Source organism: Theropithecus gelada, chromosome 2, assembly GCF_003255815.1.
Source record: "Theropithecus gelada isolate Dixy chromosome 2, Tgel_1.0, whole genome shotgun sequence".
Lineage (NCBI taxonomy): Eukaryota > Metazoa > Chordata > Mammalia > Primates > Cercopithecidae > Theropithecus > Theropithecus gelada.
In genome coordinates this window covers 118,255,863-118,281,094 of record NC_037669.1, presented here as the reverse complement: position 1 = coordinate 118,281,094, position 25,232 = coordinate 118,255,863, and the positions used below count along the sequence as shown (strand labels likewise).

Below are 25,232 nucleotides of genomic sequence, written 5' to 3'. Positions count from 1 at the left end.
GATTCTTCAGTCTCTCGGTCTCCAACATATCCTTTGGGACTCTATTTATTGACAAAGTTGACAACTACCACCATTGTTAAAATCATTCCATGAAGTATAATGTGGGGTAGGGGAAAGGAGAACTGTTCTCCAATCCAGGCTACAGGTTTGCACTGCCAAGATGCCCTCTCCAGGTTGAATGCTGAAAACTTACAGACTAGACAAAGCATTGAAACTTGTTGGCACATGACAATCCCTCAGATTAAGCTCTTAATGCAAGAGTCATAACTAATCAGACCTGTGGAACTGAACAAACATAAATCAACAGAGGCTAATAAACTTTAAAAGAGATGTATTCCTGGATAAATTCCAAGCCTATTACTTAAGAAAGCAAAAACCAGAATGATGTGAACCTGAGAGGCGGAGCTTGCAGTGAGCCAAGATCTCGCCTCTGCACTCCAGCCTGGGCTACAGAGCAAGACTCTGTCTCAAAAAAAAAAAAAATCTGCAAAAATACAGCCCCTGTTGCAAATCCCAACCCTTAGAGTTTACACCAACAGGAAACAGACTAATATATGCATCCCTCAGAAAATGAGTTCTCACTGGTGCCCATATTAGCTAAGATCAATAGTTAGCTTGCAGGACTGGGGAAAGCCAAGTTGGTTGATTTAGAAACTTGCTCTACCATCTTGGCAGGATATAATTGCTATCCTCGTTTAGCAGCCATTATCGATGCAGCAAAGCAGTGTCCTTTGTATTTTGTTTCCCCATTTTCCTATTTGCAAAAGGAATTTTTATTGTAGTTATGACGTTTCCCCTCCATTATTTTAGACTGGGAGTATAGAGGATGAATAAATATGTCATTTAGTCCAGATGCCATTAACATAAAGTCTAGAGAGAAATGTGCATCTCCCAGAGATCCTGGAACATGTATGCAAGAACTGGTGCAACTTGAGGCTATCTCCCTTCCTAGAAGAGAAACTCTATGTATTTTTGGTTGTATGCTGATGCGTGAATTGTGTTAGTGGGGAGAATTCTGATGATTGTTTATATGAGGAAAAAGAAGAATGTGAAAGTTGGGCTGCTGAGAGACGCACTTAGTAGATATCTATAGTTTAGGTCTATCCAGTATCCATTCTTCTTTTTGGTATTCACACTTAGATTTATCTTTGAGGGAACCACCTTTCCCCTATTTCATTCATGAAATTTCAGTGAAACTGATTCTATCCCCAGGTCCAGGCAGAAGCATTATTGGCTTAGGAATGGCAGGTAACCCAAATTAATCCAGTGAGAAAGAGTCAGCTCTGGAAGATCTGTTAGAGTCAGAAAAGATCACTTCCTTTCTCCCTCTTTGCTAACATGGTAGACTATAATCCTGGACTATAATGGCAATCTTACTCCTATTTAGGAAGAATCTGCTGAGAATGAAGCCAACACCGAGACATTCCTGATTTTATCCCTTTTTTTTTTTTTTTGAGACAGAGTGTTGCTCTATTGCACAGGCTGGAAGGAATGCAGTGGTGCAATCTTGGCTCACTGCAACCTCCTCCTTCTGGGGGTTCAAGCGATTCTCCTGCCTCAGCCTCCTGAGCAGGCGCACAACACCACACCCAGCTAATTTTTGTATTTTCACTAGAGACGGAGTTCTGCCATGATGGCCAGGCTGGTCTGACACTCCTGGCCTCGAGTGACCTGCCTGTCCTGGCCTCTCAAATTACTAGGATTACAGGCATGAGCCACCGCACCCAGTCCTGATTTTATCTCTTGATCATCTGGATTACACTGTACCAGAAGACACTCCTGGGACTTTTGGATTGCACAAATCAATAAATTTTTTTCTTTTACCTGAGTAATTTTGTGCTGGGTATCTGCCCTGGCTGATATAGTTATGTTAGACTGACTCTGTATTTAAGTGCTGGTAGTTATTTCCTAGTTAATAGACTATTAGATAACTTACTTTCAAGTATATATCCTTTTTTCTTTGTAATTTTGTCAAATCCTTTAAGTATTCATTTCTGATTCATTTCACTGAACTCTGAATCTTCTGGGAGGGGCTGGAAAAAGGGTTGTTATTTCCCCAGTTTGCATGCTTCAATAGACCAGGTGTTGACAGCTGCTGTCTGAGTCAATGCGTCAATGCCCTGCCTGTTACTAAATATTTTGAATATCATATCTAATTGGTAGGGGGACACTGGTCTAAGTTGTTCTTTGAATATATTTTTTGTTTGTGGACAATAATCTTAATATAACTGACTCCCAGATGGCTTCAAGTGTAGTTATAACTTTAATCAAATAATAGAACAGTATGGAATTTTACCTAACATTTAAATCCAGAATAAAGTTTTGCAAAAAGAGCTCTGTGTGGAACTCAGGAGGGCTTGAGCAAGCCACTAGTCCTAATTTTCTGGATCTGTAAAATAAGAAGTTACTATCCTTCAAACTAAATTTTTATGATTCCATTTGGAATAAGGAGAAACAAAAGTGAAAGCACTACGTTTAAAAAAAAAAAAAACTTAAGGTCACTTTAGAACATAGCTAATTCTGGGAAATCAGGCACATCTCAAATTTGATAAGAAAGTCAAGCACATAAGCAAGCAAACACTCATAGGAACACATAAATAAATACACATACAATGGAAAAAAAGCATTGCAGCATTGCAGGCTGTTCTCTAACTCCTGAACTTGTTTTATTTAAACATGAGGAAGGTATGATGGAACCCAGCATTAAACAGTGTTACTGGCATTTTTTTTTTCTTTCTGAGATTTGGACCTTAAGTACATCAATCCTTTTCAGACTATGCCAGGAATATTTAAAGCAGATTTTACCAGTTAATCTAGGCACACCCAGGCTTAAGTCTCTCTCTATTTGCTTACTCCAGTATAAATACATTCTAGAAGTTATTTTTTGTTGTTCTTTTTTGCTAGTTTGCTTGTTTTTCTCTGTTAAGAATTTTATTGATGATAACTTTTAGTAACTTGAGGAAATTTTTGAGTATTCACCTTTACTGTGGAGTTTTTCATGAACATAGGAATCTGGTGATATCAATTTAATCAAAATTTAAAACTCAGAGTACATATTACATCCCTCTTGACTTATTCCCCACCATTCTAAAAATCAGAGATCAGCCACTATGCAGTGGTGTCCTTTAACTTTTCAGTAATATAGATTTAAAACAATAAGGAAAATTCTCATATGAATTTGTGTTTATTGATGTTAACAGATGCACTTGGAGATTGGGTGGGAACTTTTCTAGCTCTGCCTTCTCTGTGTTTCATCCATTGTCATCACTTGGGGTTATTGAAGGACTTCCCTTCACGTCCTTTTATATTCTGATTCCTTATAAAACCTGAAGGTAATTAAAAAAAATTTTTTTTGTTTTCTTCTGTTTTTTTTTGAGATGGAGTCTCGCTCTGTTGCCCAGGCTATAGTGGCAATATCTTGGCTCACTGCAACCTCTGCCTCCTGGGTTCAAGTGATTCTCATGTCTCAGCCTCCTGGGTAGCTGGGACTACAGGCACGAGACACCATGCCCAGTTAATTTTTTGTATTTTTAGTAGAGATGGGGTTTCACCATTTTGAGCAGGCTGGTCTTGAACTTCTGACCTCAGGTGATCTGCCTGCCTCGGCCTCCCAAAGTCCTGGGATTACAGGTGTGAGCCACCGTTCCTGGCCTGGAGATAATTTTTAAAAGTCATTGGCTCCACTCACCAGATTTCTCTTTGGTTCCAAGATTATGTAGCCACTTTGCCCATAAACCTAAACCTACCACTGCCATCTATTCATGCCATTTCTTCATCTTTAAGGGTATTTGCTCACAATTCTCTGTATAACACAGAGTAGAGAAATAATGGAAAATAATATTCTACTTCTAATGCTATTGCCTGCTTAGATTTATTTCATTTCTTCTAGAACCCCTTCACATAGGCCAGTAGTTATTTCTTGCCTCTTATTTTTTCTTTCTTTTCTTTTTTTATTTTTTCTTTTCTTTTCTTTTCTTTTTTTTTTTTTTTTTGTTGTTGTTGTTTTAGAAGGAGTCTTGCTCTGTCACCTGAGCTAAAGTGCAGTGGCCCGATCTCGGTTCACTGCAACCTCCCCTCCTGGGTTCAAGCGATTCTTCTGCCTCAGCCTCCTGAGTCTCCTGAGTAGCTGGGATTACAGGCGCCAGCCACCACACCCGTCTAATTTTTGTATTTTTAGTAGAGACGGGGGTTTCACCATCTTGGCCAGGTTGGTCTCGAACTCCTGACCTTGTGATCCACCTGCCTTGGCCTCTCAAAGTGCTGGCATTACAGATGTGAGCCATGGCACCCAGCCTCTTTTTTTTTTTTTATAATAACTTTAGGTTGATGGGTACGTGTGCAGGTTTGTTATATAAGTAAACTCTTGTCATGGGGTTCTGTTGGACGGATTGTTTCATCATCTAGGTACTAAGCATAGTACCCAATAGTTACTTTTTTGGATCCTCTTCCTCCTCTCACCCTCCACCCTCAAATAGTCTCCAGTGTCTGTTGTTCCCTTCTTTGTGTCCATGTGTTCTCATTATTTAGCTCCCACTTATAAGTGAGAACATGTGGTACTTGGTTTTCTGTTCCTGCATTAGTTTGCTAAGGATATGGGCTCTAGCATCATCCATGTTCCTGCAAAGGACATGATCTCATTCTTTTTTATGGCTGCGTAGTGTTCCAAGTGTATATGTACCACCTTTTCTTTATTCAATCTACCATTGATAGGCATTTAGGTTGATTCCATGTCTTTGCTACTGTGAATAATGCTACAATTAACATGTGCATGCATGTGTCTTTGTGATAGAACAATTTACATTCCTTTGGGTATATATCCAGTAATGGAATTGCTGGGTCAAATGACAGTTCTGTTTTTAGCTCTTCGAGGAATCACCACACTGCTTTCCACAATGGTTGCTCTAATTTACACTCCCACCAACAGTGTATTGGCATTCCCTTTTCTCACAACCTTGCCAGCATCTGTTATTTTTTCACATTTTAGTAATAGCCATTCTGACTGGTGTGAGATGGTGTCTCATTGTGGTTCTGATTTGCATTTCTTTAATGATCAGTGATATTGAGCTTTTTTTTCATATGCCTGTTGGTTGCACGTATATATTCTTCTGAGACGTGTCTGTTCATGTTTTGCCCACTTTTTAATGAGGTAGTTTTTTCTTATAAATTGGTTAAGTTCCTTATAAATGCTGGATATTAGACCTTTGATAGATGCATAGTTGGCAAAAATTTTCTCCCATTCTGTATGTTGTCTGTTTACTCTGTTGATAGCTTATTTTGCTGTGCAGAAGTCCTTAAATTTAATTAGAACATATTTGTCCATTTTTGCTTTTGTTGCAATTGCTTTTGCTGTCTTTGTCATGAAATTTTTGCCCATTCCTGCATCCAGGATGGCATTTCCTAGGTTGTCTTCCAGGATTTTTATAGTTTTGAGTTTTACATTTAAACCTTTAATCCATCTTGAGTTGATTTTGTGTATAGTTTAAGGAACGGGTCCAGTTTTAATCCTCTGCGTATGGCTAGCCAGTTATCCTAGAACCATTTATTGAATAGGGAGTCCTTTCCCCATTGCTTGTTTTGTCAGCTTTATCGAAGATGGTTGTAGATATTAGCCTCATTTCTGGGTTCTATTATTTTCCAATAGTCTATGAGTCTCTGTTTGCACCAGTACCATGCTGTTTTGGTTGCTGTAGCCCTATAGTGTGTAGTTTGAAATCAGGTAATGTGATGTCACCAGCTTTGTTCTTTTTGCTTAGGATTGCCTTGGCTATTCAGGCTCATTTTTGGTTCCATATAAATTTAAAAATCCTTTTTTGTTTTGTTTTGTTTTGTTTTTTAAGTTTTGTGAAGAATATCATTGGTAGATTGATAGGAATAGTATTGAATCTATAAATTGCTTTGGGCAGTATGACCATTTTAATGATACTGATTCTTCTTGTCCATGAGCATGGGATGTTTTTCCATTTGTCAGTGTCATCTCTGATATCCTTGAGCAGTGTTTTGTAATTCTCATCATAGAGATCTCTCACCTTCCTGCTTAGCTGTATTCCTAGGTATTTTATTATTTTTGTGTCAGTTGTGAACGGGATTGCATTCCTGATTTGACTCTCCGGTTGCCTGTTGTTGGTGTATAGGAATGCTAGTGATTCTAGTGATTTTTGTATGTTGATTTTATATCCTGAGATTTTGCTAAAGTTGTTTGTCAGCTCAAGGAGCTTTTGGGCTGAGATGGTGGGGTTTTCTATATAGAATCATGTCATCTGCAAACAAGAATAGTTTGACTTCCTCTCTTCCTATTTGGATGCCCTTTATTGCTTTCCCTTGTCTGACTTCTCTGGCCAGGCCTTCCAATACTACATGTGGTTGATTTTAGAGTATGTGCCCTGTGGTGATGAGAAGATGGATATTCTGTTGTTTTGGGGTGGAAAGTTCTGTAGAGATCTACAAAATTCATTTGGCCCAATGTTGAGTTCGGGTCCTGAATATCTTTGTTAATTTTCTGCCTCAGTGTCTGTCTCATACTGTCAGTAGAGTGCTAAACTCTCCCACTATTCTTGTCTGGGAGTCTAAGTTTCTTTGAAGGTCTCTAAGAACTTGCTTTATAAATTTGGGTGCTCCTGCATTGGGTGTGTGTATATTTAGGAAAGTTAGGTCTTCTTGTTGAAATAAAACCTTAATCACTATGTAACATCATTCTTGGCCTTTTTTTTTTTTTTTTTTTTTATCTTTGTTGGTTTAAAGTCTGTTTTGTCTGGACTATGATTGCAACCACTGCTTTTTCCTGATTTCCATTTGCTTGGTAGATTTTCCTCCATCTCTTTGTTTCGAGCCTATTTGTGTCACTACATGTGAGATGGGTCTCTTGAAGACAACATACCACTGAGTATTGCTTTTTTATCCAGTTTGCCACTCTGTGCCTTTCATTTTTTATTTTTACTTATTTATTTATTTTTGAGACAGAGTTTCATTCTTGTTGCCCAGGTTGGAGTGCAATAGTGTGATCTCAGCACACTGCAACCTCTGCCTCCCAGGTTCAAGCAATTCTCCCGCCTCAGCCTCCCAAGTAGCTGGGATTACAGGCACCTGCCACCATGCCTGGCTAATTTTTTGTATTTTTAGTAGAGGCAGGGTTTCCTCATGTTGGCCAGGCTGGTCTCAAACTCCTGACCTCAGGTGATCCACCTGCCTTGGCCTTCCAAAGTGCTGAGATTACAGGCATAAGCCACCATGCCCATCCTTTGTGCCTTTTAAGTGGGGTATTTATCCCATTAATATTCAAGGTTAGTATTGATACATTGGATTTAATCCTATCATTGTGTTGTTAGCTGGTCATTATGCTGACTTGCTTGTGTAGTTGATTTATAGTGTCACTGGTCTGTGTACCTAAACGTGTTTTTGTATTGACTGGTAACAGTCTTTCCTTTCCATATTTAATGTTCCTTTCAGGATCTGTTGTAAAACGGGTCTGAACTCCCTAGGCATTTGCTTATTTGGCTATTTCTCCTTTGCTTATTAATATAGTTTGATTCCGTGTCCCTACCCAAATCTTATCTCGAATTGTAATCTCCACATGTCAAGGGAGGGACCTGGTGGGAGGTGATTGGATCATGGGGGCAGTTACCCTCCCACCAATGCTATTCTCATAATAGTGAGGGAGTTCTCATGAGATCTGATGTTTTAAAAGTGGCAGTTTCCCCTGCACACACACTCTCTCTCTCCTGCTGCCGTGTAAGATGTGCCTTGCTTCCCCTTCACCCTCCACCATGATTGTAAGTTTCTTGAGGCCTCTTAGCCATGCATAAGTATGAGCCAATTAAACTGCTTTCTTTATAAATTACCCAGTCTCAGGTAGTATCCTAGCAGTATGAGAATGAACTAATACACTTAAGAAGCTTAGTTTGGCTGGATATGAAATCCTTGGTTAAATATGTTTTTCTTTAAGAATGTTGAATATCAGCCCCCAATCTCTTCTGGCTTGTAGAGTTTCTGCTGAGAAGTCTACTGTTAGCCTGATGGGGTTCTCTTTTAGATGACCTGCCCTTTCTCTCTAGCTGCCTTTAACATTCTTTCATTTCAAATTTGGAAAATCTAACAATTACATGACCTGAGGATGATCTTCTTGAGTAGGATATTGTACAGGTTCTCTGTATTTCCTGAATTTGACTGTTGGCCTCTCTGGCAAGGTGAGGGGAGTTTTCAGGAGTGATATGCTAAAATGTGTTTTCCAAGTGGTTTTCTTTCTCCCCATCTCTTTCAGTGATGCCAGTGATTTATAGATTTGGCCTCCTTACATAATCCCATATTTCCTGGAGGTTCTGTTCATTCATTTTCATTCTTTTTTAAAAATTTTCATCTGGCTGTCTTGTTTCAGAGAGCCAGTCTTCAAGTTCTGAGATTCTTTCCCCAGTTTGGTCTATTCCACTGTTAATACTTGCAATTGCATTGTGAAATTCTTGCAGTGTGCTTTTCAGCTCTATACGATCTGTTAGGTTTCTTTTTAATACTGGCAATTTTGCCTGTCAGCTCCTTTATCATTTTATCATGATTCTTAGTTTCCTTGGATTGTGTTTTGCTGTTGTCCTAAATCTCAATGATCTTCATTCTTATCTATACTCTGAATTCTATTTGTCACTTCAGCCAACTCAGCCTGTTTAAGAACCCTCATTGGAGAACTGGTGCTGTTGTTTGGAGGACATAAGACACTGGCCATTTGAGTTGCCAGAGTTCTTACATTGGTTATTTCTCATCTCTGTGTATGGGTGTTCCTTTAACTGCAGTGTAGATTGACTACAGTCAGAAGACTTTTTTCCTGAATATTTTCATAGGGCTGAGGCTTTGTGCAGGGTCTTTATTTGTGGCTGACTTCTTATGTTTGGTTTTACAGGGTAGGTATGTTAGTGAGATATTTTTGGTATTGAAGCTGTGGGGTGTGACCCAGTAGGTGGTGCTTAGGTGCTTCATGAAGGTCAGTGGGTGATACAATTTGATGACATAAGATTCAAAACTGAGAGGCTTTAAGGAGGAGAGAAGGAGATGAGGGGTTTTGTGTAGTGGTCAGTAGGTAGGCTCTTTTCCAGTCATGTGACTCCCCTGTATTTCCTCATGGTTGCAGCTTGGCTCTCTCTCTCAATGCTCTGAAAGTGTGGACTCCTCTCCCACTTGAGTGCTGGCTATAGATTGCAGCTTGGCACTTCTAGGCTGCCCACCACAGCTCTGGGGAGATCTCAGGGTTTATGTTTCCTCCCCAGCTTGCAGGCAGCAAAGGGAAGGACCTTAGCAGTGGTTGTGACTGAGGGTCTTTTACTTGTCTCCTGGGGACTCCACCCCACAGAGATGCAGGTCAGCAATTGCTGAGTGTGATCGACCCAAGATGGGGGAACAGTGCTGTGGGTCCAAGCTGGGGGTTCCCTGTCTGGTGACAAGCAGCAGGGGTGGGCGGGACCCGTGGGAGATGGACTGGTCTCTTCTCCTTGGGTTAACTGCAGTGCATTGGGGGTGTGGTTGATGCACTTAGGGTCTTTGCTGTTTAATTAGTCTAAAGGTAGTAGGGGTAGTACCACTACAGAGGCAGTGGCAGGGAGGCTTTTGGTTGCCCCTGGGGGCTCCAACCCCAAGAAATGCAGAGCCACTGCTTTGGGAATGTTCAACCAGTGAGGTGGGTGGCTGCATTGCTGGTGTGAGTTGGAGCCTCCACTTGTTGGGGAGCAGGGGTTCAAGGGCTCACTGAGAGGAGACACTGGTCTCCTCTCCATGTGGTCACTGTGGTGTGCTATAAGCTTAGGTATAACCCTCGGGCCCTTTGTTTCTTCCCCAGACTGAGGGGAGCAGGGTTAGAACTGCTGCTGTGGCAGTGGCAGAGGGACCATCATATGCCTCTAAGAGCTTTTCCCCTCAGGACACTACCTGTGGGTATGCTCAGCTGTGGGTGGGGTGACTGTTCCGTGGTCACGAACCAGAGGCCCTGCCTGGTAAGGAGTAGGGGGTGGGGGTTCCCAGGAAAGAGAAACTGAACTCCTTTCCGTATGGTGGCTGTGATGTGCTAAAGGTGCCAGCGTAGTGACGAGGACCTTTGTTCCTTCCCCAGCCTGAGGGCTGTTAGGGCAGTAGCACTGCAACTGCAGTGGGAGGGTTTGTGGGTTCACTCTGGGATTTCCTCTTCGAAGAAATGCGGGGCTGCCTCTGATTGAAGTGGTCAGGCGGAAACAGGGTGGTTGTGCTGGAATGCCCGGTTGGGCAACCCTACCCAGTGAGGAGAAGTGAGGACTGGGACTTGTGTGGGGAACAGTCTGGCCACTTTTCTAAGGTGGGTGCTCTGTGCCGGCTGTCCGGACCAGCCCCTGGTACTCAGGGAGGACTTTTCAGAGGCTGGAGATAGTAAGGGCGAGGGCTGCAAGACAGCAAAGATCAGAACCCCCACCATCTCATCCTCCCACCCCCACACACACTGGGAGTGCTGTCCCAGAGAGTTGTTGAGCTGTTACTGGCTCAATATCCCTGGCAGGGGGTGGGTGGAGACCCAGGCCAGGAGGACTCACCCAGTGAGGAGAAACAGGTTTGGAGACTTGTGTAAAAAAGCAATCTGGCCACTTTTCCACAGGGCAGCTGTGTTGTGCTGGGGGTCCACTCCAGTCACTGACTGGTCACCTTGCACTCTGTAAAGCCTGAAAGCAACAAGGGCTGAAGCTGTGAAACAGTGAAGATGGCCGCCTACCCCTTCCTCTGAAAACTCCCTCTCAGGGATGTGTAACGCTGCTACCAGTAGCTGGCTGGAGTTCCAAGCCAATGGGTCTTAGTCTGTGGCCTCTGAAGTGCTATGGAGGTGTGGCCTGCAGATCTTCGCTGCTCAGCTCCTTGGATTCAGCCCTTTTCATAGGAGTATGTATGGGGGTCTAACCTCCCACTTTGCTGGAGTAGCAGTTACTTGTGCCAGGAAGCCAGGATGCCAGGATATCTAAGGCTCCCGGGGCTCCATGTGCACCTGAGCTAAGACTCCCCATAGCTCTGTGTGTGAGACTGAAGGCCCTAGTGGAGGGGGTTCATGAGGGGATCTCCTGCCCCAAGAGTAGCAACGATCCCTGGGAGAAGCATTGGTCCGCAGCTGCTCATTCACTCACTGCTTCCCTGGATGGGGAGGCTCCCCTGGCTCCATGTTGCTCCTGGGTGGGCGGCTGTCCTGCCTTGCTTTTCTCTGTTCTCCATGGGTCAAGTTGTTTTCTTGATGAATTCCAATGCGTGTATCTGAATGTTTCGGTTGAAAGTGCAGTATGTACTTGCCCCATCTATTCTCTCTGTGAGAGTAGTACACACTGCTGCTTCTAGTTGAGCGTAAGAAAAATAAATACCCCTTTAATGTGTTTGCTAGAAGATAGAAAACACTGCAAAGAACAGAGTAGAATTCATATTCTTAAAAACAAATATGAAAACTTATTCTACTTTCCTTCTTTACAAATGAAAATAAGCATATTTATTGTCCTCAATGCACTTTTTCCTTTGAAATTATGATTCCTCAGAAATACCCTTGGGGTTAAGAATATCAGCTGTCACACAGAGCTAAATCCTTTTAATTGTGAATTTTTCCCCACAAAGCTGAATGAACTACATCTTGACAGGGCAGGCAAAGCATTAAAGTAAAATATTTTTTCCCTCATTTTCTTTTTCTTTTTCTTTCTTTTTTATTTTGAGATGGAGTTTCACTCTTGTTGCCCAGGCTGGAGTGCAATGGCATGATCTCAGCTCACTGCAACCTCCACCTCCCGGGTTCAAGTGATTCTCCTGCCTCAGCCTCCAGAGTAGCTGGGATTACAGGCACATGCCACCATGCCTGGCTAATTTTTTTATTTTTAGCAGAGATGGAATTTTACTACATTGGCCAAGCCGGTCTCGAACTCCTGACATCAGGTGGTCCATCTGCCTCAGCCTCCCAAAGTGCTGGGATTACAGGTGTGAGCCACTGCACCCAGCCCCCACTTTCTGAGGTGAGGTAAAGGAAGAGTTAATCATTCATACTCCTTTTCTTGGGTTCAGCTGCTACTGTTACCTCTGATGGAGGACCAGGGATTTCTGGGACTTGAACTCTTATTATAGAAGGTCAGATTAGCCTTATGCTGAACAGCAGCAGCTACCTGGGCCTTTCTCCCCTGAATAAAAGTTCTGAAGATCTAAAATGAAAATATGAAAGGAAAGAAATTATCAAGTTCTGTCTACTAAATATCTCAGTGGATTTCCTTAAACACTAGAGCCTCAACTGGCAGATTTGTCTTAAGGCCTTTGTTTGGAGTGTTTTCCTACAAGTCTCAATGTCTAACAAAGGCAGGCGTTCCCGGTCAAGCTCTGCCAAATTCACCATGTGACCTAGGACCTGAAGTGAACTTTCGTTTCTCCTATTCTCTCTCTTTCCGAACTTCCCTCCCTCCCGAGGCAATGCAGACAGGAACTCAATATATTTGGAGTTCTCCATAGGAAAAGAATTATTATTATTAAAACAATAAGCTATCAAGATAAATACCAATATATAATGCATATATATTCATCTATACATCAATATATACTAGCTTTCATATCTGTATTCTCATTTTTCTTTCTCATCCAGAACTCAAGAAGACATGTCTGTATCCCTTTTTTTTTTGAGACGAAGTTTCACTCTTGTTGCCCAGGCTGGAGCTCAATGGCATGATCTTGGCTCACTGCAACCTCCACCTCCCGAATTCAAGCAATTCTGCTGCCTCAGCCTCCTGAGTAGCTGGGATTACAGGCACCTGCCACCATGTCTGGCTAATTTTTGTGTATTTAGTAGAGATGGGGTTTCACCATGTTGACCAGGCTGGTCTTGAACTTCTGACCTCAGGTGATCCACCTGCCTCGGCCTCCCAAAGAGCTGGGATTACAGGCGTGAGCCACCGCACCCCGCCCAACATGTCTGTATTCTTAAGGCTGTGAAAGTGTCTTTACTATTTTGTTCTCTTAGGTGAGAATCCGGTCCTCACCCTACACTTTATTCCTCAGGTGAAGAGACTGTGTGTGTGTGTCCATTCAGGGAAGCATGAGGGCATTTGAATTCAGCTGAGCAGATTTAGTCATCTAGGAGCTGCTCCGTTAAGTGTTTAACACAATAGTTAACAAAACAAAACTAGCAGGAAATTAATCTGGAATTTCCCAGTAACTACATGTTTTAGATAAGTTTTTGAATTGAGTCCAAGATGATGCGATAGTGCATGTTCATAATTAACTAAGAAACTGGGAAAAGCTTTCTTAATCTAAAAACAAAGCCAAAAATCTTTCCATGCAAGGAAAGAAAATCTTAATTGATTAACTCATTAATAGAGCAGGGAAAAGAAAACAAAAGCAAAAGCGAAAAAAACTAACTTGAGATCTGGCTGAACTCATAATGTGTATTTGTTTTATTTCCAGTTGCTGCTTACCCTCATTAGCTGTGCAAGACCGAAGGATTTTGTGCTTTCTCTTGCCTGGCAATTGTTCAGTCCAAAATTTAGCCATGTTGTTTTTGTATTATTATCAGGAGCAAGAGGACATGTGTATTGGTGACAGAAGAGGGGTGAGAGGGCAGGGATGAGATGAATCTGATTAACTTCAGGGCTTATTAGAATAAATCTTGTAGGCTTGAAGAATCTAGAGAATCTTGTAGGCTTGAAGAATCTTGTAGGCTTGGAGAATCTAGAGAATCTTGTAGGCTTGAAGAATCTTGTAGGCTTGGAGACTCTAGAGTTCTCTGAGAAATGGTAAACAGACTTTATAAATCCTGGCTGTGTTGCTGCTATAATCTTCCCCTGACATAATCCCAAGAAATAGAAACAAATAGAAATAGAAATCTAATAGAAATAGAACTATTTCCCAAGAAATAGAAAGTAAAACTGACAAAGCCAATGGAAAGAAATCAGTTTGGAAGCTGTTAATTTTCACGGGATCTGTGTTCAGTAACTGCCCTCTATCGGCTCCCTGAATAGCACACTATAGAAGACGGAGAATCTGAAAGGCCTTTTTGCTGGTTTTCTTACGAACAGAGAGTTCATAAGCCAGGATCTTCTTCAGCCTCCAAGGTAAAGAAATTTGTGATCTCCAAGCTCCCTCTTGTATGTATTGTGAACGCCGCTGTCAGAAGAGAAACACCAAAGCTACTCACCTGGAAATGTTGCAGTATGAAGGCCAGGTATTTGATCGAGACTTTATTTAAATGTTAACTTTGTTAATGAATTTCTTTGCTAACTCCCCTGCTTTATTTTCATGCCAAAAAACAGAGAGGTGCAGACAACAGAACTCTGCACCACAGTCTAAAAGTGTTAGTTTCAGGCACAACACTGCTGTTTTTGAGCTGTGGGTCCTCAGACAAGCTATTTTAGCTTTCCCAGCCTCAGATTCCCACTTGCCTGCTTCTTCACCACTTCCTGGGGGGATAAGAGAAGACCAAATGATATGTTCGTGAAGGTGCTTTGCCACTGGTGTGTACCCTATGCAGACATGAAGCAATATTGGTAGTACTTTATAAAAGTAAGACGTCATTTTCTCATTCACAGGACTGAGGATTAGAAAGAATAATGCTGTGTTTCTGGCTGCCTCTGCTTTTGAGGACCTAGGAGGCATTCTGACCTAAAGAGAGTAGGCTCTGGGGTCAAACATAAATGTAAACACCGTTAGTGTGACCTTTGCAGATCATTTGTCTGCCCTGTGCTTCTATTATGCTGTCTGCAAAGTAAAGAACTTCTTTACAAAATGCCTCATACAAGTGTAAATACAACAAATAAGTTCCATCTCTCAAGTTCTTCATAGAAAACAGAATTATAAGATGCACTCACTATCCAAGAATAAATGATACCAGGAAAGGGCAAAAGTTAATTAATCCTCTTACGATAAAGAGCACATTTCAAGGTAAATAATAAAAATAATTATCTTAAAGTTAACAAAATGTATACGGTTATTTGCAACTATGCATTAATTCTTAGTCTGAAGAATGTTGAGGAGTTGATTTGGCATGAAGAGGACACATTTTCTTGGACAAAATTATAGGATGGCACAGTGCGACTTTGTTCAGCTCATACAACCTTTGTGTAACACCATCGAAGGGGATCATTTTACCAAAAACTTTTTTTTAGTCAACGGTTTTTATCAGTTTTCCAAAGGGATTTAAACAATTCTTTGACATTTAAGCTGGTACATTTTGCAAGTATCTCTGGTATCATCATCTTTACCCATTACCCTTCTTTAGTGTTAATTTATATGATTCCTTGTCTATTTTTTCTTCTTCAGTTTTCACCTAGTCATTGACACGTGACTATACTTGACATTGGAGCAGTTCTCCAACATTATTTTCATCAATTTCATGAACTTCTGCATCTTTTGCAAGAATTACAACTCCACTTTACCATCTATCTGACTTGTGTTTTCAGATGTTTACAATATTCTATAAGTAGTAAGAGTTAGGCTGAAAAAGTTTTGACTTATGATCAGGGATAGTCATTCAAGCTAAGCAGAGAAGGTTGTTTGAAAGGGGAAAAATTTTATGGGTATTCAGTTCATCAGTGAATACTTTCATTTAATGGCAAATATTCCTGTATAATCATATTCTAGAGGAATTTGAGTAATGAAAACTCAGATAAGAAGGAGTCTCTGGGTCGGGCACAGTGATCACACCTGTAATCCCAGCACTTTGGGAGGCCGAGGCGGGCAGATCACAAGGTCAGGAGATGGAGACCATCCTGGCTAACGTGGTGAAACCCTGTCTCTACTAAAAATACAAAAAATTAGCCGGTCGTGGTGGTGGGCACCTGTAGTCCCAGCTACTCGGGAGGCTGAGGCAGAAGAATGGTGTGAACCTGGGAGGCAGAGCTTGCAGTGAGCGGAGATCACGCCATTGCACTCCAGCCTGGGTGACAGAGCGAGACTCCATCTCAAAAAATAAATAAATAAAATAAAATAAAATAAAAATTAAAATTAAAAAGGAGTCTCTGATAATGACTTTTTTTTATCCAAGAATTCCTTTTTGCATTTTCGGTTAAGTTGTAGTGGATTTAGGCTGAACCACATTCACTCTCATAAAGGACCTGCATTTACTTGTTAGTTCCCAACCTGGGTGAAGGGGTGCTAACTTTGCCCAATAAGATCAATTTCATTAGCATGGTGTTCTAAATCAATGTCTCTTAAACTCCAGTCTGTGCTATTCTCTTTATTAATATTCTGCAAACATATGTAAAATAAAGCTATATTTTAGTAGTTTGATGTCAAACAAAATTAAAAGTGATGATTCATTGAATTCATTATTTCTACCAGTAAAGAGAACAGTTAATTTTTTGTTATGTAAAAAGCCAGTAGTTTAATTAAAAGACATCACTAAGAGTGAAAGACTGGGGGCCGGGCGCGGTGGCTCACGCCTGTAATCCCAGCACTCTGGGGGCCGAGGCGGGCGGATCACGAGGTCAGGAGATTAAGACCATCCTGGCTAATATGGTGAAACCCCGTCTCTACTAAAAAATACAAAAAATTAGCCGGGTGTGGTGGCAGGTGCCTGTAGTCCCAGCTACTCAGGAGGCTGAGGCAGGGGAATGACGTGAACCTGGGAGGTGGAGCTTGCAGTGAGCCGAGATTGTGCCACTGCACTCCAGCCTGGGTGACAGAGTGAGACTGCTTCTCAAAAAAAAAAAAAAAAAAAAAAGAGTGAAAGACTGGGAAGAGATATTTACAATAGATATATCCAATAAAAGGCTTGTATCCAGATTTCTGCCTAATTTTTGAAAAGAAAGGCTGGGCATGGTGGCCCACAACTGTAATCTCAGCACTTTGGGAGGCTGAGATGGGAAGATCACTTGAGCCCAGGAGTTTGAGACCTACCTGCATAAAATAGTGAAACCCTGTCTTTACAAAAATACAAAAATTAGCCTTGCATGGTGGTGCGCACTTGTAATCCCAGCCACTTGGGAGGCCAGGGTGGGAGGATCACTTGAGCCCAGGAGGTAAGTGCACATCACTGAGCTCAGGAGGTCACCTGATCTCAGCTCACTGCACTCCATCCTGGGCAACAGAATGAGACTCTGAAACAAACAAACAAACAGAACAACACTTTAACAGGCACTTTACTGTATCCAAAAAGGGTATCCAAATGACCAATAGACATATTACCATCATTATTAGTCATAAAGGAAATCAAATTACAACCTCAGTGAAATACTGCTATACCTGTGGCAGACAACTAAAATTAAAAGGACTGACAATGCACGTGCTGGCAAATATGTCGAATAACTGGAACTCTCACAAATTGCTGGTGAGACTATAAATTGTAAACCCACTTTGGAATACTGCTTGACAATAACTATTAGGTTGGTGCAAAAGTAATTGCCATTACTTTCTTATTTTTATTTTTTGAGATGGAGTCTTGCTCTGTCGCCCAGGCTGGAGTGCAGTGGTGTGACCTCAGCTCACAGAAAGATCCGCCTCCCAGGTTCACGCCATTCTCCTGCCTCAGCCTCCCGAGTAGCTGGGACTACAGGTGCCCAACACCACGACCGGCTAATTTTTTGTATTTTTAGTGGCGACGGGGTTTCACCATGTTAGCCAGGATGGTCTTGATCTCCTGACCTTGTGATCCACCCACCTCAGCCTCCCAAACTGTTGAGATTACCCACATGAACCACCGCACCCGGCCACCATTACTTTCAACGGCACAACCTGTAATTACTTTTGCACCAACCTAATACTAAAGCTAAATGTATGTATACGTTATCATCCAACAATTCTACTTTTCAGTATATACCCAAGAGAAATAAGTGCTTATGTACACCCAAAAGGCAGGTACAAGAATGTTCGTAGCTTCTTTTTTTTTAAAGCCAAACTAGAAACAACTCAATGCCCTAGAATGGATGAATACATTGTATTATTTTCATACAGTGGAAAACTACATAGAAATGAAAATGAACAAACTACTGAGATATGTACCAATGTGGCTTTAAAAAAAAACAGACACCAGAAATATATAATGTATGCCTTATAAGAAGTTCAAAGCAGACAAAATTAGTCAGTGGTGATAGAGAGAAAATCAACAATCATCCTAGATGGGGATGGCATTGGCTGGAAGGGGACACAAGTGAGCCCTCTGGGGTGCTAGAAATATTTTATTTCTTGATCTGCATGGTGGTTACATGGGTGTATATAAACATTCATTGAGCTGTACTCTGAAGATTTGTACATTTTTAATGTAAAATATATATAATTGCTATATCATTATTTTATATATAATCATATGTAAATATGATTGTATAATTTTTTAACTTTCAAGTTCAAGGGTACAAGTGCAGGTTTGTTACATAGGTAAACTCTGTTGTATAGAGTATTTCATCACCCAGATTTTAAGCCTAGTATGCATTAGTTATTTTTCCTGATCCTCTCCCTCCTCCCATCCTCCACCCTCCGAAAGGTGCCAGTGTGTATTGTTCCCCTCTATGTGTCCATGTATTCTCATCATTTAGCTCCCACTTATAAGTGAGAACATATGGTATTTGGTTTTCTGTTCCTGCATTAGTTTGCTAAGGATTATGGGCCCTGCATGCATTAGGTATTAAGCCCCACATGCATTAGGTGTTTGTCCTAATGCTATCCCTCCCCTTGCCCCCCCTCCCCAGCAAGCCCCGTTTGTGATATTCCCCTCCCTGTGTCCATGTGTTCTCATTGTTCAATGCCCACTTATGAGTGAGAACATGTAATATTTGGTTTTCTGTTCCTGTGTTAGTTTAAGATAATGACCTCCAGCTCCATCCGTGTCCCCAGGCATAAGCCACCACACCCGTCTGATCTTGTTCTTTTTTATGGGTGCATAGTATTCCATGGTGTATATGTACCACTTTTTCTTTATCCGTTCTATCACTGATGGGCATTTGGGTTGATTCTATCTCTTTGATATTGTGAATAGTGCTTCAGTGAACATATATGTGTATGTGTTTTCTAATAGAATTATTTCTATTTCTTTGGGTATATACCCAGTAATGGGGTTGCTGAGTTGAATGGTATTTCTGTTTTTAGGTCTTTGAAGAATTGCCACACTGTCTTCCATAATGGCTGAACTAATTCACACTCCCACCAACAGTGTACAAGCATTTCTTTTTCTCCACAACCTTGCCAGCATCTGCTATCTTTTTTTTTTTTTTTTTTTTTTTTTTGAAACAGAACCTCACTCCGTTGCCCAGGCTGGAGTGCAGTGGTGCAATCTAGGCTCACTGCAAGTTCCTCCTTCCAAGTTCACACCATTCTCCTGCCTCAGCCTCCCGAGTAGCTGGGACTACAGGCGCCCGCCACCATGCCTGGCTAATTTTTTGTATTTTTTGTATTTTTTAGTGGAGACAGGGTTTCACCGTGTTAGCCAGGATGGTCTCGATCTCCTGACCTTGTGATCTGCCCACCTCAGCCTCCCCAGGTGCTGGGATTACAGGTGTGAGCCACCGCGCCTGGCCAGCATCTGCTATCTTTTGACGTTTCAGTAACAGCCATTCTGACTAGTGTTAGATGGTATCTGACTATGTAAATTTGTGTAATATATAAATATATAATACAAATCATATCTTCTTAAATATAGTAAAGTGGGAAAAATTAGCAGTGAGTGAAAATTCTGTTGCTGAGAAAAATAACTTCAAATGTAAACATTTTAAATTTTTTTAATCACAAAATCAAAATATTTATTTTGTTCTTTTTCATATGACACTGTTAAAACATTCCTGCTACAGCAATAGTGCTCTCCAGAAGCTTACAATCTAAAACAGTCAACATTAATTGTAGACCCCAGTAACTAAGGCATTATATCAAATGCACTTTTTTGGGGTTTTTTTTTGAGATGGAGTTTTGCTCTTGTCGCCCAGGATGGAGTGCAGTGGTGCCATCTTGGCTCCCTGCAACCTCCACCTGCCAGGTTCAAGCGGTTCTCCTGCCTCAACCTCCAGAGTAACTGGGATTACAGGCATGTGCCACCACACCCGGCTAATTATTGTGTTTTTAGTAGAGGCAGGGTTTTACCAGGCTGGTCTCAAACTCCCGACCTCAGGTGATCCACCCCCTCTCAGCATCCCAAAGTGTGTGAGCCACTGCGCCAGGCCCAGACTGTATCTTTTGAAGGAGTAGCTGGAGAGGGCAGGATCAAAATTGAATGACATGAAAGTGTACTCCCCTCCACCTGCTCCTTATAAAGAATCCCTTATGACTAGCACCCAAGACCAGTACCCACAGCCTAAAAGGGAATTTTAGACAACCCTACCATAGAAGTAGTGAAGAAACTTTGATTTCTAATCTCCTAGTGGATACAGTGAGGATTCCATTTATGGGCAATGGGGATGCTGGGAGTTCCTCCATCACAGACTAGAGACAGCACCTAAGATTCTGTAACTTTGGGAAGGGTACCAGCCTTATAGAAATTCCAGTGGGGCAACTGCCTCTTGAAGCATGCTTAAAGTCTCTAACAGATTTATAAATGCCAATTTCTGGTTGGTATTTATATCCACAGCATAACACTGTCCAATGCATCAGGAGGCCTACGGAGATTTAATACAGTAGATGTAAGATCAAAAACACTGAAAGAAAAGGGAAAGGATAGCAGAGTAAGGAGGCTAAAGAAATGGTGATGCAATCTTCTAATAGATGTGAATGGGGAAGGAGGAAAAGAGAAGTTTAGATCCAAACGAACAAAGAAGTCAAGCATTAAATTCCAAATGAACAGGTATACAGAAATGAAAAGTTAATTAAATCATTGTATTATCACAGTCCAAGGGTTCAAGATGGAATTTAAGCTTTTTCTCCTTCACTGGCTTCATCGTTTGGCAGCTGGTCTAGGAATCTCTGAAATTCACATTTTTCAGGAGATTATCTCTATCCTGGATACCTGTATCTCTATCCTGAATACCTGCAGACCTAACCTAAACCGCTATTTATTTATTTCTGTGAATTTCAAAGTCATAGCATTTAGTCTTAACTGGCTTTGAAGTTTCTTCTTTCTTTTTTCTTTTCTTTTTTTTTTTTTTTCCTGAGACAGGGTCTTGCTCTATCACCCGAGCTGAGTGCAATGGCTCAATCATGGCTCACTGCAGCCTCGACCTCCTGGACTAAAGCAATCCTCCTGCCTCAGCCTCCCAAGTAGCCAGGACTACAGATGTGCAGCACCACACCCAGCTAATTTTTGATTTTTTTATAGAGACGGGATCTCACTATGTTGCCCAGGCTGGTCTCAAAGTTTTGGACACAAGCCATCCTCCCACCTTGGCCTCCCAAAGTGTTGGGATTACAGGCGTGAGCCATTGTGTCTAGCTGGCCTTACTGATAAGGTTCTGTTGCTGGGAGGGTATTCTACAGCAGTTCATGCTGAGATTTCTAGAGAGCACCAGTGTCACTACTAACTATTGATTTCTATTTATTTGTTATGGTTTTATAATTCCTTGGCTTGAGACAACAGGTTGTATTACATCTTTGTGTTGGACTTTGTCAGTACCTGTCATTCACGCTGCTCATGTTAAGTATCATCATTGCAAGGTGATGGAATGAGAGAAAAGCACAAAGCTCTAAATGTTGGTTCTTGGATTTTAACCTCAATCCAGTAGGCTCATAACCCTCTCTTGGTTCAAAGCCATACAAGTACACATTCCTTGCTCTCCAATATTTAACTGGCACCCATGGAGAAAGTACAAAGGCCAACAGGATAGCTGTGTTTTATTTCCTCTGCCCTGAGGCACAACTGGATCTAGCACCAAGGAGGGCAGGATTTAACAGACCAGCACAAGACAAATCAATTTAAAGAGGTAGTTTGAACCGGGAATAAGACTTCAGTATAGACTACAACTGAACAGAATAAAAATCCATTGTGGTTCTTCTTTGAGAATAGGGGTTTTGGCCACTTGTAAAGTAATTAAACCCTCACTAATAACAAAGATGCTTACATAGAGGATGAGAATCTTCTTGGTATGAACACAGTTGTTGGAGCCTGAGGAAAATCTGGCCACCAGCAAACCACACCCTGAGTCTTTCCAAAGAGAGAACTGGGCTTTTGCCCTTCTGGCCCATGACTGGTAGATTTACACTGCAGATCAAAGGTCTCTCTCAACTATCAAACTACTTCCAAGAAGTCATAGACCTTTAAAAATAAGGACTAGTGACTTCATATAGGCTAGTAAAAATACTTTGGCTATAGCCCTTCACGCATATGTGCTTGGGTACACATACACACAGGTGGAGCTCAATAAATGTGGAATGATTAGGTATTGATCAACAGTGTTTACTATATGAGTTAGGTCCAGACACACCATCTACCAATCAGCAATTCAAATATCCATGCCCAATACCAGGCAGCCAATCCACCAGCTCATATTTTCTTAGTTTAAAGCAGAGATTCTCAAAGTGTGGTCCCTTGTAGCATCAGCAGGAACTCAGAAGTGCCACTTTGGGGGCTTTTGCATTGAGGCCCAGCAATTAGTATTTTAACAAGCCCTACAGGTGATGTTGATGCACTGTAAAGCTTGAAAATCACTGTTTCAGAGGCAGACATGCGAAAACAATAGTGGGAAAAATAATTCAAATTCTTTTGCTTCACTTCAGCTGGGACAAACCAAGGTATCAAGTCAAAGTAAACTGCGAATGGTATTATTTAAAAATATCTATTTCTTTTTCCTTTTTTTTTTGAGATGAAGCCTCGCTCTGTCACCAGGCTGGAGTGCAGTGGTGTGATCTCGGCTCACTGCAATCTCCGCTTCCCGGGTTCAAGCAATTCTCCTGCCTCAAGAGAGTAGCTGGGATTACAGGCACACGCCACCATGCCCGGCTAATTTTTGTGTTTTTAGTAGAGGCAGGGTTTCATCATGTTAGTCAGACTGGTCTCAGTCGCGTGACCTCGTGATCTGCCCACCTCGGCCTCCCAAAGTGCTGGGATTACAGGCTGAGCCGCCGCACTAGGCCTAATAATATCTATTTCTATTTTCTCAAATTGATTGTCATTTTTTGATTGGCAAGTTCATGCTAATCAAAGTGTTAAGTGGGAATGCAAGTCGATGAGTCAGCCATCCAAGAATACACTGCAAGCTCTAAGCCTGTGTTTAGTTTCAAACTACCCCTCTGCATGTTACGAAGATTTTGGTATAATGCATCACATCAAGAGAAAGGCACAATGTATTTCCCACTCATTGAATCCAAAAGCTGTACCTTCTAATTTTTTTTTTTTTTTTTTTTTTTTTGAGACGGAGTTTCACTCTTGTCGCCCAGGCTGGAGTGCAGTGGCACCATCTTGGCTCACTGCAACGTCCGCCTCCTAGGTTCAAGTGATCCTCCTGCCTCAGTCTTCTGAATAGCTGGGATTACAGGTGCCCACCACCACGCCCAGCTAATTTTTGTATTTTTAGTAGAGACGGGGTTTCACCATGTTGGCCAGGCTAGTCTCGAACTCCTGTCCTCAGGTGATCGAGCCTGCCTTGGGCCCCCAGAGTGCTGAGAGTACAGGCGTGGGCCACTGCGCCCGGCCCTGGACCTTATTTTCTAATGTTAAGTTTGAGTTCTGGGTTTAGTTGGGCAAGAATTTCCTTCAGCTGCCATCAATCCTGGCTGAAGTTAACCCCTTTCAATCACTGACCCAGGGAGGAAAAATACCAAATTTACTTACTATCTGTTAAACATTCAAAAAGGAAGCAGATGATCAAGTCAATGAACAAAAAGCTGCATGGATTAGACAAGAACATATAATTTGGCCGTAAGATGATAGAGAAGGAAAAGACATCTCATGCGGGCTTCTCCTTCAGAGAAACGGGAATCTCAGCTTATTAGCAAAAACAATTTGGGAGCTTACTACTTTAGCTCAGAGACTATAAACTAAACCTCTATTGAGCAGGTGTGTGGTGTGTGTGTGTGTGTGTGTATGTGCACAAAGAGGAGGAAGAAGGGATGATTGGAGCAGGAATCATGTCTTCAAGTGTTGAACAGCTTCCCAATGCAATCAATAAGGCCACACCATAGAGTCTGACATCAATGGCAATGCTCTGTGACGTCTACTACCACTGCCTTCTTCCAGCTGAAGAGGAAGTATCCTGTACCAGCCCCTACTGTTACTGCAAGGCAGAGGTACCCATTGTAGGTCATGAAGATGAGCATGAGGAAGTAGCTTATGACCACCTGGATGATGTGCAGCACTGTTTGTAGGAGGTGAGGAAAGCTTAGCATCTGCTGCCTAACAGTTTTTTGTGTCTCCATAAGGATGGTTCCATTTGGTCCTGGGACAGGCATGGAATTGTAGCGAATGCTGACTTGTGACTTACACAGCAGGCCAGGCTGTCTCGGGCTATCTTGAGTCCTTTATAGAACATTGCTAGTAAAAACACTGCCACAAAAACTCCAGCCATTTCTCCAGCTGTATTGATCACCAAACCAGAAAACAGTAATTCCACATTCTCAAAGCCAAAGTAGAAGGTAATAGGCATCATCATCTTCATGTTGCTGTCTCCTCCATCATGGGAGTGTGAGGCTGAAGTTGTTGGGTGATGGTAAGAAGGCTGCATGGTACTATTGGAGCCCATATAGCTCATCCCCATATGATGGGAATGATTCATTTTTTCCAGGAAAAGTTGAGAGTCAGCAGAAGATTCTTCCCAGGTTGAGTCCAGCCACGAGTGCCTCTCTCTCCAAATCTTAGCCTGTCACCCCCTCCCGACTCCTCAAATGGCCCCTCCACTTCTACCCAGCTCAACGTGTCCATGACCGCCACTGAGGCTGAGGATTTCCCACCCCCAACATTCATAATTCTTAATAGTGTAGCATATTTATAAAGATTGGAAAGACATTTAATAAAATGTTAATGATAACATTGTGGGTTGTTTTATTGCCTTTATGCTGTTCAATATTTTTTCAGTTTTCTATGATGAACATGTCTTAATTTATAAACTGAAAAAAAAAATACATGAACAATGTTTTAAGGCATCTGCTAAAATATTAACTAAAAATAGTATCCCATTTTAAATTCAATTCACTGATTCATAATGTTAATATTAAATATTTTTTCTTTTGTGTACCTTTTTAAATAAAAGAGAATTAAAAATTATCTTTTTGGATTAATAATACTTGGATAATATTCACAAAAGTATGTATTTTTTCTTTTATTAAAACTATACACAAGATCATAGCATTCTTGCTTTATTTTAGAGCAGTTTAGCCTGTGTTAAGCATTTCAGCTTAAGTCTGGCTGCTTGAGTTTATAGACTTAGCTCTGCTACTTCCCAGCCCGTAACTGT

At 41.5% G+C, this 25,232-nt stretch overlaps 1 long non-coding RNA gene and 1 pseudogene across 1 annotated transcript in view; both read right to left on the bottom strand.

The window, feature by feature from the left end:
• LOC112619733 overlaps window positions 1-13,187 on the bottom strand; it is a 37,474-nt gene extending 24,287 nt beyond the window's left edge. The window contains exons 1-2 of the long non-coding RNA XR_003118287.1: window positions 12,981-13,187; window positions 12,035-12,155 (exon numbers count right to left, since the gene is read on the bottom strand). This is a non-coding gene — a long non-coding RNA (uncharacterized LOC112619733). The remainder of the gene's footprint in view (window positions 1-12,034; window positions 12,156-12,980) is intronic.
• A 10,786-nt stretch (window positions 13,188-23,973) lies between these two features.
• On the bottom strand, window positions 23,974-24,676 carry LOC112619297 (annotated as a pseudogene).
• Window positions 24,677-25,232: the final 556 nt, after the last annotated feature.